Source organism: Moschus berezovskii, chromosome 11 (assembly GCF_049115385.1).
Source record: "Moschus berezovskii isolate FMDL1 chromosome 11, NW_MosBer_1.0, whole genome shotgun sequence".
Taxonomy (NCBI): Eukaryota; Metazoa; Chordata; class Mammalia; order Artiodactyla; family Moschidae; genus Moschus; species Moschus berezovskii.
Window position 1 is genome coordinate 97,271,576 of NC_142470.1, and position 12,228 is coordinate 97,283,803.

Sequence of the window (12,228 nt, forward strand, 5' to 3'; positions counted from 1 at the left end):
CCCAGAATACTGTACCCAGCAAGGATCTCATTCAAATATGAAGGAGAAATCAAAAGCTTTACAGACAAGCAAAACCTGAGAGAATTCAGCATCACCAAACCAGCTCTCCAACAAATGCTAAAGGACTTTCTCTAGACAGGAAATACAGAAAGAGTGTATAAACTCGAACCCAAAACAATAAAGTAAATGGCAACAGGATCATACTTATCAATAATCACCTTAAATGTAAATGGTTGAATGCCCCAACCAAAAGACAAAGACTGGCTGAATGGAAACAAAAACAAGGCCCCCATATATGTTGTCTGCAAGAGACCCACCTCAAAACGAGGGACACACACAGACTGAAAGTGAAGGGCTGGAAAAAGATATTCCACGCAAATAGAGACCAAAAGAAAGCAGGAGTAGCAATACTCGTATCAGATAAAATAGACTTTAAAACAAAGGCTGTGAAAAGAGACCAAGAAGGACACTATGTAACGATCAAAGGATCAACCCAAGAAGATATAACAATTATAAATATATCTTTCGAATTTTGGTGTTGCAGAAGACTCTTAAGAGTCCCTTGGACTGCAAGGAGATCCAACCAGTCCATTCTAAAGGAGATCAGTCCTGGGCGTTCATTGGAAGGACTGATGCTAAAGCTGAAACTCCAATACTTTGGCCACCTCATGCGACGAGTTGACTCACTAGAAAAGATCTGATGCTGGGGGGGATTAGGGGCGGGAGGAGAAGGGGACGACAGAGAATGAGATGGCTGGATGGCATCACTGACTCGATGGACATGAGTTTGAGTGAACTCCGGGAGTTGGTGATGGACAGGGAGGCCTGACATGCTGTGATTCATGGGGTTGCAAAGAGTCGGACACAACTGAGCAACTGAACTGATCTGAACTGATGCACCCAACATAGGAACACCGCAATATGTAAGACAAATGCTAACAAGTATGAAAGGGGAAATTAACAATAACACAATAATAGTGGGAGACTTTAATACCCCACTCACACCAATGGATAGATCAACTAAACAGAAAATTAACAAGGAAACACAAATGTTAAATGATACAATAGACCAGTTAGACCTAATTGATATCTATAGGACACTTCACCCCAAAACAATTAATTTCACCTTCTTCTCAAGCGCACACGGAACCTTTTCCAGGATAGATCACCACCTGAGCCATAAATCTAGCCTTGGTAAATTCAAAAAAATTGAAATCATTCCAAGCATCTTTTCTGACCACAATGCAGTAAGACTAGATCTCAATTACAGGAGAAAAACTATTAAAAATTCCAATATATGGAGGCTGAACAACACACTGCTGAATAACCAACAAATCATAAAAGAAATCAAAATATTCATAGAAATTAATGAAATGAAAGAAATCTTAAAAATTAGGGCAGAAATAAATGCAAAAGAAACAAAAGAGACCATAGCAAAAATCAACAATGCCAAAAGCTGGTTCCTTGGGAGGGTAAATAAAATTGACAAACCACTAGCCAGACTCAAAGAAACAAAGGGAGAAAAACCAAATTAATAAAATTAGAAATGAAAATGGAGAGATCACAACAGACAACACAGAAATACAAAGGATCATAAGAGACTACTATCAGCAATTATATACCAATAAAATGGACAACTTGGAAGAAATGAACAAATTCTTAGAAAAGTACAACTTTCCAAAACTGAACCAGGAATAAATAGAAAATCTTAACAGACCCATCACAAGCATGGAAATTGAAACCGTAATCAGAAATCTTCCAGCAAACAAATGCCCAGGTCCAGACGGCTTCACAGCTGAATTCTACCAAAAATTTAGAGAAGAGCTAACACCTATCCTACTCAAACTCTTCCAGAAAATTGCAGAGGAGGGTAGACTTCCAAACTCATTCTAGGAGGCCACCATCACCCTAATACCAAAACCTGACAAAGATGCCACAAAAAAAGAGAACTGCAGGCCAATATCACTGATGAACATAGATGCAAAAATCCTTAACAAAATTCTAGCAATCAGAATCCAACAACATATTAAAAAGATCATACATCATGACCAAGTGGGCTTTATCCCAAGGATGCAAGGATTCTTCAATATCCGCAAATCAATCAATGTAATACACCACATTAACAAAATGAAAAATAAAAACCATATGATTATCTCAATAGATGCACAGAAAGCCTTTGACAAAATTCAACATCCATTTATGATAAAAAACCCTCTAGAAGGCGGGAATAGAAGGAACATTCCTCAACATAATATAAGCTATATATGACAAACCCACAGCAAACATTATCCTCAATGGTGAAAAATTGAAAGCGTTTCCCCTAAAGTCAGGAACAAGACAAGGGTGCCCACTCTCACCACTACTATTCAACATAGTTTTGGAAGTTTTGGCCACAGCAATCAGAGCAGAAAAAGACATTAAAGGAATCCAAATTGGAAAAGAAGAAGTAAAACCCTCACTGTTTACAGATGACATGATCCTCTACACAGAAAACCCTAAAGATTCTACCAGAAAATTACTAGAGCTAATCAATGAATATAATAAAGTTGCAGGATATAAAATCAACACACAGAAATCCCTTGCATTCCTATACACTAATAATGAGAAAAGAGAAAGAGAAATTAAGGAAACAATTCCATTCACCGTTGCAATGAAAAGAATAAAATACTTCAGAATATATCTATCTAAAGAAACAAAAGACCTATAAATAGAAAACTATAAAACACTGGTGAAAGAAATCAGAGAGGACACTAATAGATGGAGAAATATACCATGTTCATGGATTAGAAGAGCAAATATTGTGAAAATGAATATATTACCCAAAGTAATTTATAGGTTCAATGCAATCCCTATCAAGCTACCAACGGTATTTTTCACAGAGCTAGAACAAATAATTTCACAATTTGTATGGAAATACGAAAAACCTCGAATAGCCAAAGCAATCTTGAGAAAGAAGAATGGAACTGAGGAAATCAACCTGCCGGACTTCAGGCTCTACTACAAAGCCACAGTCATCAAGACAGTATGGTACTGGCATAAAGGCAGAAATATAGATCAATGGAACAAAATAGAAAGCCCAGAGATAAATCAATGGACCTATAGACACCTTATCTTTGACAAAGGAGGCAAGAATATAAAATGGAGAAAAGACAATCTCTTTAACAAGTGGTGCTGGGGAAACTGGTCAACCACTTGTAAAAGAATGAAACTAGAACACTCCCTAACACCATACACAAAAATAAACTCAAAATGGATTAAAGATCTAAATGTAAGACCAGAAACTATAAAACTCCTAGAGGAGAACATAGGCAAAACACTCTCTGACATAAATCACAGCAGGATCCTCCATGATCCACCTCCCAGAATATTGGAAATAAAAGCAAAAATAAGCAAATGGGACCTAATTAAAATTAAAAGCTTCTGCACAGCAAAGGAAACTATAAGCAAGGTGAAAAGACAGCCTTCAGAATGGGAGAAAATAATAGCAAATGAAGCTACTGACAAAGAATTAATTTCAAAAATTTACAAGCAATTCCTGCAGCTCAATCAAAGAAAAATAAACAACCCAATCAAAAAATGGGCCAAAGAACTAAACAGACATTTCTCCAAAGAAGACATAAAGATGGCTAACAAACACATGAAAAGATGCTCAACATCACTCATAATCAGAGAGATGCAAATCAAAACCACAATGAGATACCATTTCACACCAGTCAGAATGGCTGCTATGCAAAAGTCTACAAGCAATAAATGCTGGAGAGGGTGTGGAGAAAAGGGAACCCTCTTACACTGTTGGTGGTAATGCAAACTAGTACAACCACTATGGAGAACAGTGTGGAGATTCCTTAAAAAACTGGAAATAGAACTGCCATATGATCCAGCAATCGCACTCCTGGGCATACACACCGAGGAAACCTGAATTGAAAGAGACACATGTACTCCAATGTTCATTGAAGCACTGTTTATAATAGCCAGGACATGGAAGCAACCTAGATGTCCATCTGCAGACAATGGATAAGAAAGCTTTGGTACATATACACAATGGAGTATTAACTCAGCCATTAAAAAGAATACATCTGAATCAGTTCTAATGAGGTGGATGAAACTGGAGCCTATTATACAGAGTGAAGTAAGCCAGAAAGAAAAACACCAATACAGTATACTAATACATATATATGGAATTTAGAAAGATGATAATCCTATATATGAGACAGCAAAAGAGACACAGATGTATAGAACAGTCTTTTGGACTCTGTGGGAGAGGGCGAGGGTGGGATGATTTGGGAGAATGGCATTGAAATGTATATTATCATATGTGAAACGAATCACCAGTCCAGGTTTGATGCATGATACAGGACGGGGCTGGTGTACTGGGATGAACCAGAGGGATGGGATAGGGAGGGAGGTGGGAGGGAGGTTCAAGATGGGGAACACATGTACACCCGGGGCAGAGTCATGTCAATGTATAGCAAAACTAATACAATATTGTAAAGTAATTAGCCTCCAATTAAAATAAATAAATTTTAAAAATTAAAAATTAAAAAAAAACAAAAAGCATCAATCTTTCAGCACTGAGCTTTCTTTGTGGTCCAACTCTCACAACCATTCATGACTACCGGACAAACCAAAGCTTTGACGATATGGACCTTTGTCAGCAAAGTAATGTCTCTGCTTTTTAATGTGCTTTAATAGGTTGGTTATAGCTTTTCTTCCAAGGTGCAAGCATCTTTTAATTTCATGGCTGCAGTCACCATCTGCAGTGATTTTGGAGTCCAAGAAAATGAAATCTGCACTATTTCTATAGTTTCCCTGTCTATTTGGCATGAAGTGATGGGAACAAATGCCATGATCTTAGTTTTTTGAATGGTAAGTTTTAAGTCAGCTTTTTCACTCTCCTCTTTCACTTTCATCAAGATGCTCTTCAGATCCTCTCCCATTTTTGCTGTAAGGATGGTGTCATCTGCATATTTGAGATTATTGATATTTCTCCCAGCAATCTTGATTCCAGCTTGTGCTTCATCCAGCCCAGCATTTCGCATGATGTACTCTGCATGTAAGTTAAATAAGTAGGGTGACAATATACAGCCTTGATGTACTCCTTTCCCAATTTGGAACCATTCCCTTGTTCTATGTCCAGTTCTAACACTTGCTTCTTGACCTGGAGGTCAAGATTTCTCAGGAGGCAGGTAAGGTGGTCTGGTATTCCCATCTCTTTAAGAATTTTGAAAGACAAGCTGGCTGTATATAAAATTATAAGTTCAAATTTATTTTCTTTAGTACTTAAGAAACACTGCTCCATTGTCTTCTTGTGCCCAGTGTTGTAGCTGAGAGGTCTAACATCAATCTAACACTGTTAAAATTTTCTCTTTGGTTTTGACGGGCTTTTTTTTTCTTCTGTTTTTGTTTGCTGTTGTTGTTTTGGCCACACTGTTTGTGGGATCCTAGTTCCCCAACCAGGGCTCTCAGCAGGGAAAGCACGGAGTCCCAGCCACTGGACCACCAGAGAATCCCCTCTCTGGTATTTTTAAATTTTACCGTCTAGTGAGTTTTCCTTTCTCTCTTTTATTTTCCATGCTATGGCCTTTTCAATCTGGTCATTCATTCTTTTTAAACCTGAAAAAAAAAAATTAGATCCTTTGTTCTTCAAATATATTCCTCTTTTCAGTTTCGTTTTCTCCTGAATTCCAGTTGCATGGGTGTGGGCATTCTACTTCTATCCTCTTATTTCTTAAATTTAATTTTTTATCTTCTCATTCTTCAATGAGTCCTTAAAGTGTTTCTCAATATGGTATTCTAATCTATTTTTATCAATTATATATCTCATTTATTGTGTTCTTTATTTCAACTATTATCTTTTTCATACCTAGTACTTTCCTTTGATTCTTTTAAGTGTTTTCTTGTTTTTCTTTTACACTGCTAATATATCTTTTGTGTATTTATAGAACTGATTTGAAATTCTTAGTCCATCTCTACTAATGAATACTGCTGCTTCTGTCCTACTGTTTCTGATCTTATATGTTGTGATTTTATTTTTCTTTTGCTTTAATTTTACTCTGTGAGTGTCTCAACATTTTTGGCTTGTGAACCCCTATTTCCTGGGGGTATTTACTGCTCTACCCTGTACTGCCTTTGAGGAAAGGACAGAAGCCATTCAGTGTCTGCCAGCCTATTAACTTCAAGCAGAGGACAGGATCTCGGATCTCAACTGGAGTACCCCAGGCATCACACAATCACAGGTCATCACTCCTGCTTGTTTGCATTTGGTCCCAAAACTCCTTGGGTTCTTGGTTTCACTTTCTACCCTGTGCTGAAAGGAAGTGCCTCCATTAATTTGAGGGAGAGGCCAGCCTGGGAATTCGGAGAGCAAAAGATGGGGTGAGAGGTTGCTCAAAAACAGTTGTTCCCCAAGTTTATCAACTCTTGACCCTGGCAGAGATTTATGCTACCCTAAATTAATCCCCATAGACACCCTGACCAGTGGTCTGAGCCACTGCATCTGCAGTTCTGCAATGAAGAATAAACAATGATCATCCAAAGTAAAGATATGAACAAGGCAAGAGCAAAACATCAATCACTTCTCCACACCTATGGTCAATTAATCTTTGACAAAGGAGGCAAGAATATACAATGGAGAAAAGACAGTCTCTTCAGCAAGTGATGTTGGGAAAGCTGGACAGCCACATGTATATCAATGAACATTTATTTGATTGATTTGAACAGTTCCTTCAATTTAAACATTCCCTCACACCATATACAAAAATAAACTCAAAATGGCTTGAAGTCTTAAGTATATAAACATATATATGATACCAAAAACTTTTAGAAGAAAACATGGGTAAAACATCATCTGGCATAAATTATAGCAATATTTTCTTAGGTCAGTCTCCCAGGATGATAGAAATAAAAGCAAAAATAAACAAATGAAACCTAATCAAACTTACAAGCTTTTGCACAGCGAAGGAAACCATAAACAAAATGAAAAGACAACCAGTGGACCAGGAGAAAATATTTGCAAATGATGGGACCAACAAAGGCTTAATTTCCAAAGTATATAAACTGCTCAACAAACACCCTCAACAAAAAATGGGCAGAAAACCTAAATAGACATTTCTCCAAAGAAGCCATGCAGATGGCTAACAAGTACATGAAAAAATGCTCAATATCACTATTGATTGTGTGTGAGCTCAGGCTCAGTCGTGTCCGACTCTTTTGCAACCCCATGGGCTGCAGCCTGCCAGACTCCTCTGTCCATGGGATTTCCCAGGCAGGAATACTAAAGTGGGTTGGATTTCTTCCTCCAGGGAATCTTCAAGATTCAGGAGATCTGTGACTTAGCCATTGAAAGCCTCAATAAAGTTAAAAGACTGTAAAAACACGGAAGGTGATCACAGAGAAGAATGCATTTAAATGAAAAAGTAATATCAAAATGAGGAATTAATATCAAAAATACTTTAAAAACCCCATGTATTTGGAAATTGAATGTCCACTTTTAAATGATGGGTATATCTAAGAAGCCACAACAAGGAAAATTAGAAAACATTTGTAACAGAATAAGAATGAAAAGAGAATTTATCAGTATTTGTTGCATGCAGCTGAAGCTGCTCAAGGCAACTAAATACAATGTGGACTCTTGAATGAGGTATGAAAACAAATAATGAACACTAGCATAAAATTCTGTGAAATTTGAACACAGTATGTACTTTAGTTAATAATTCAAAGCAGGTGGATTCTTAACCACTGGACCACCAGGAAAGTCCACCTATTTATTTTGTACATAGTAGCTTGTACATCTTAATCCCATAGCCCTATCTTGCCCCTCCCTTCTCCCTTTTCTCCACTGGTATCAGCTAATTTGTTCTCTTTATCTGTGAGTCTGTTTCTATTTTGTTATGTTTACTCATTTGTTATATTGTTTCCACATTTTAATTCTACAAATTGGGCTGTAGGCTCCCCACTTCCTTCCAGGAGTGTGGCTTACTATACACTTATGAAAGGCCCTCCTGCTACAAAATTATTAGAGGTAAATAATAGTAATAATAATAAGACATAGCATTTTTCTGAGTTCACTAGAAACAAGAAAAATTTCAAAAGAAAAAAGAGGCAAAAACCTTAAGCTAAGGAGAATGAAACGGCAACCCACTCCAGTGTTCTTGCCTGGAAAAGTCCATGGACAGAGGAGCCTGGTGGGCTGCAGTCCATGGGGTTTCATGACTGAGCATGCGTGCATAGGTGCAGGGAGATGGGTTGGTAGCAAAACTGGTAGAACTAAAAAAAAAGCCTTAAGCTGAAACCAGAATGGTAAATGATAGGAACTGAAGTCAAATGCCAAGAGTGGCCCTCCATCAATCTGCAGGACTGAAGCAGGGTGGGGACCCGAGTCGGGCTCAGCACAACAGTCAGGACTCTGAGGAAACCGAGGTTGTTCCCGGCCCTTGTGCCCAGTTTCTCATGCAAACAAAACAAGACACTTTCTGGAGAAAGCATCCCTAATCACCTTAAATAGTCAGAGTACCATCCAAACCACGAGGAGTGAGGGTCAGCAGATGCAGATTCTCAGTGAGAATGAAATTATCAGCTACATAATGGAAATGCCTATGTATGAAATATTTAAGAAAATAAGAGATAGAATCACAAATGAGCAAGAGAAAAGAGACTATTCCAAAGGACAAAATAGAAGAGAAAAAATGAGTGCTTCTAGAAAAGAAAAATGGAATTCTTAAAGTGGGAAAACTTAGTGGATACGGAGCAAGGGCAATATAAGCATGTTGATATGATGCAATGTACAGGACACAACCCTGTGTACAAAGTGGTCTCGACAAAATAAGAACCCAAAGCTCAACAAGCCTTCAGAGCTGACTTCCAGTTTACATCAACACAGGGCAAAGGAAAACTGGCTAAACACCACCACACCATTAGGAAGGTCAGAGATAAGAACAAAAACTGGGACATTCCACAAGACAACTGACCCAGTTTCTTCACCATGTCACTATCACAAGGAAAGCAAACAGCGACAAAGAAAAAAAGATATCTCTAGACTAAGAGAAATTTAAAATACACGATTACTAAATGCAGTATGTTAATCCTAATGCAAAGAGATGAACTATGAAAAGACATTTCTGGGAAAATTAGGGAAATTTGAATATGACCTGATATTAGAGAAATTATTGTTAATTTTGTTAAGTGTGATAATGTCATTATGTCTATGTAAGAAAAATGTATACATATTTTAGGGGGCTTCCCTGGTGGCTCAGATGGTAAACAGTCCATGTGCAATGTATGCGACCTGGGTTCGATCCCTGGGTCAAGAAGCTCTCCTGTAGAAGGAAATAGCAAAAATATTCTTGCCTGGAGAATCCCGTAGACAGAGGAGCCTGGTGGTCTACAATCTATGGGGTCACAAAGAGTCGGACACAACTGAGCAAAGTTGCATTAGTCTAGATTTTGTTTCCAAATACTTCTTCAACAGCAAATACACACATTCATGAGGAAAAGATGAAGCAAGTTTGACAAAATCTTGATAATTGTTGAATCTGAGTAATAGATATATGGGAATTCATTAAAATGTTCTCCGCAAGTTTTCAGGAATGTTTGAAAAGTGGAAGTCGCTCAGTCGTGTCCAACTTTTTGCAACGCCATGGACTATACAATGCATGGAATTCTCCAGGCCAGAATACTGGAATGAGTAGGCTTTCCCTTCTCCAGGGGATCTTCCCAACCCAGGGATCGAACCCAGGTCTCCCGCATTGCAGGTGGATTCTTTACCAGCTGAGCCACAAGGGAAGCCCCAGGTATGTTTGAAATTGTCCATAATAAATTACTTTTAAGTCTCTAGAGAAGAATAGTATACTTATCTTGTTAACATTTATAAAATCTCCAAAACCTTACTGTTGAAGAATGCTTTATAAATTCTGTCTGAACAATTTTATGCTTAGTCTTTCTTATTCATTTCTCACAGTAATTAATAATTATAGAAGGACTTCTCTGGTGGTCCAGAGGCTAAGACTTCATGCTCCCAATGTACGGGGTGTGGGTTTGATCCCTATTTAGGGAACTAGATTCCACAGGCCACAACTAAAAGTTTGCATGCTGCAGCTAAAAATCTCACAAGCAGCAAATGAGATTGAAGATCCCATGTGCCACAACTGAGACCTGCTGCTAAATAAATAATAAATGTTAAAAATAATACTTGTAGAACACTGTGTAACGTTCTCAAAGTGTCATCACTTTGAGATCATAGCAATAACCTTGTGAGGTACTTATTATTGTCATCATGCAAAAAGAAAAATGCTGTTTATTTCTTATGCATAAGGACCAGTAAAATATCTCACCTAAATTTTCTTTTTTTTTAACATTCCAATATGAGGTTCATTTCTAAAAACATTCATCTTTTTCCTGCCAACTTTTCATCTTAGCTGGGAGATATTTTTCTGTCTGTAAAAGGAATCCATTCTTGCTGTACAAAATTTTAATGACATAAAAATATAGAAGAGGAGAAAAAAATCACACATCATCAAAATGCCCAGATGCAGCAATGACTATCACTGTAATATATTTCCTTTTACTCTTTTAAACATATGGTCTTATTAAATGTTGAATAATTATAAAAGAACATTTATTACATATTTTCAAGACATAAGGAATAGAAACAAAATTTAAACATCAGTGCATCCACCACCCAGTTAGTAAGCCAAAACTTCTGAAATCTCTGCTGCCCTTCCCAGATCCCAGCCCTTTCATCCTGAATAGCATCAAGGTGTTTTCAATTTTGTTGTTTTCACTTAACTTTTCTTTATAGTTTTACTATATATGTATTAAGCAATTTCACATGGTCAAACTGTACCCATTTCTAAGCAATATGTTGTTTCGTTTAGTTTTGACTTTTCTATAAATCATATTGCATGTATTTTTCTGTAGTTTGCTTTTTCATAGTCACGAGATTTGTTCATGTTGATTTGCATGGCTATGTTGCATTTCTCACTGCTCTGCTGTGTTGCAAATACCACAGTCTTATCTTATTCTACTTTCAATGAATCACACTTTTTTTTTTCAAGGATTCGTGTGCTTTATTGCTTACGCTGCACATTCAACTGAATACAGTAACCCCACTTTAAAAAGTAAGGCACCTGAGTGGCCTTCTGTGCAAGTTCCATATTATTTAAAGTTCCTATGGGCTAATAAAGTATTTCCACTCTAGAACTAGAGCTCTCTGAAAATCACATGATAAGTTTTTTGCAAGTAGAACATCTGAAACATTGTTATATGTTACCTTATGGCACAATTAAACAGCCTCATATCAAATGTCTGTATCTGAGGAAAGATATAACTATTGTTACAACTGGGAAACGTTAACCAGCTTATCCACATATATACAGTTGGGTCCCCAAATAGTAGTTATACAAAATCTAAAGAAAGAACAGTATCTAAATGCATTGGTGCTTGTTTCATTAAAGGTAACAGATTTGGCATTTTCAGTCTTTTTTTCCATAAATTATGCTGGTATTTGCAGAAAGGCAGGGTCATACAATGCTGAAGACCATGGACAGATACTGTTCATATGACACTTGGATCCAGCCGTCCTGGTCTGTATCGTAGCATCTGGATATATCTGTCAACCTCTGCAGCACGATGCAGCCCTGGATGAAGTCGTCGAAGGTGATCTGTCCCTGGCCTTGTCGGTCGAACTTCTGAATGAGGATGTCGTGAAACTGGTCAGAGAGCCGGTACCCGACACCTGAGAGGGCTTGCTTGAGCTCGTTCTTGTCGATCATGCCCGAGTTGTCCCTGTCGCATGTGCAGAAGACGTTCTGCCAGTCCGTGATGTACTTCCAGACTCCAGTGAACTCACTGAAGTTCACGCCGGCCTTGTTCTCTCTGTCAAACATGGATATGATCGATCGGACAGTCACTGGATTAAACAGAGTCCCGGTGCCACTGGACAGTGCTTGCTGAAGCTCGTTGTCAGATAGCACACCGCTCCTGTCCTTATCAACCCTCTGGAAGACGTTCCACAGGAAGCTCTGGTCCGGCAGCGCGGCGCCCGCGGCAAGGCCGGCGCCGGGGCCGGGCGGTTCGGGTAGGCGGCCACGGGCCGAGGAAAGGCAGGGCTGCGGTGCTCCCGAGGCACGGCCAGGAAGCCGGCGGCCTGGATCACATTTTTATTTCTGTACATAATTTATATGGAACTGAGATAAACATGTATATAATTGATTTTCTTACTTGAAATTGTTT

At 38.2% G+C, this 12,228-nt stretch overlaps 1 pseudogene; it reads right to left on the reverse strand.

The window, feature by feature from the left end:
- Positions 1-11,336: 11,336 nt before the first annotated feature.
- LOC129540077 (programmed cell death protein 6 pseudogene) lies at positions 11,337-12,025 on the reverse strand (annotated as a pseudogene).
- Between the last annotated feature and the right edge of the window lie 203 nt (positions 12,026-12,228).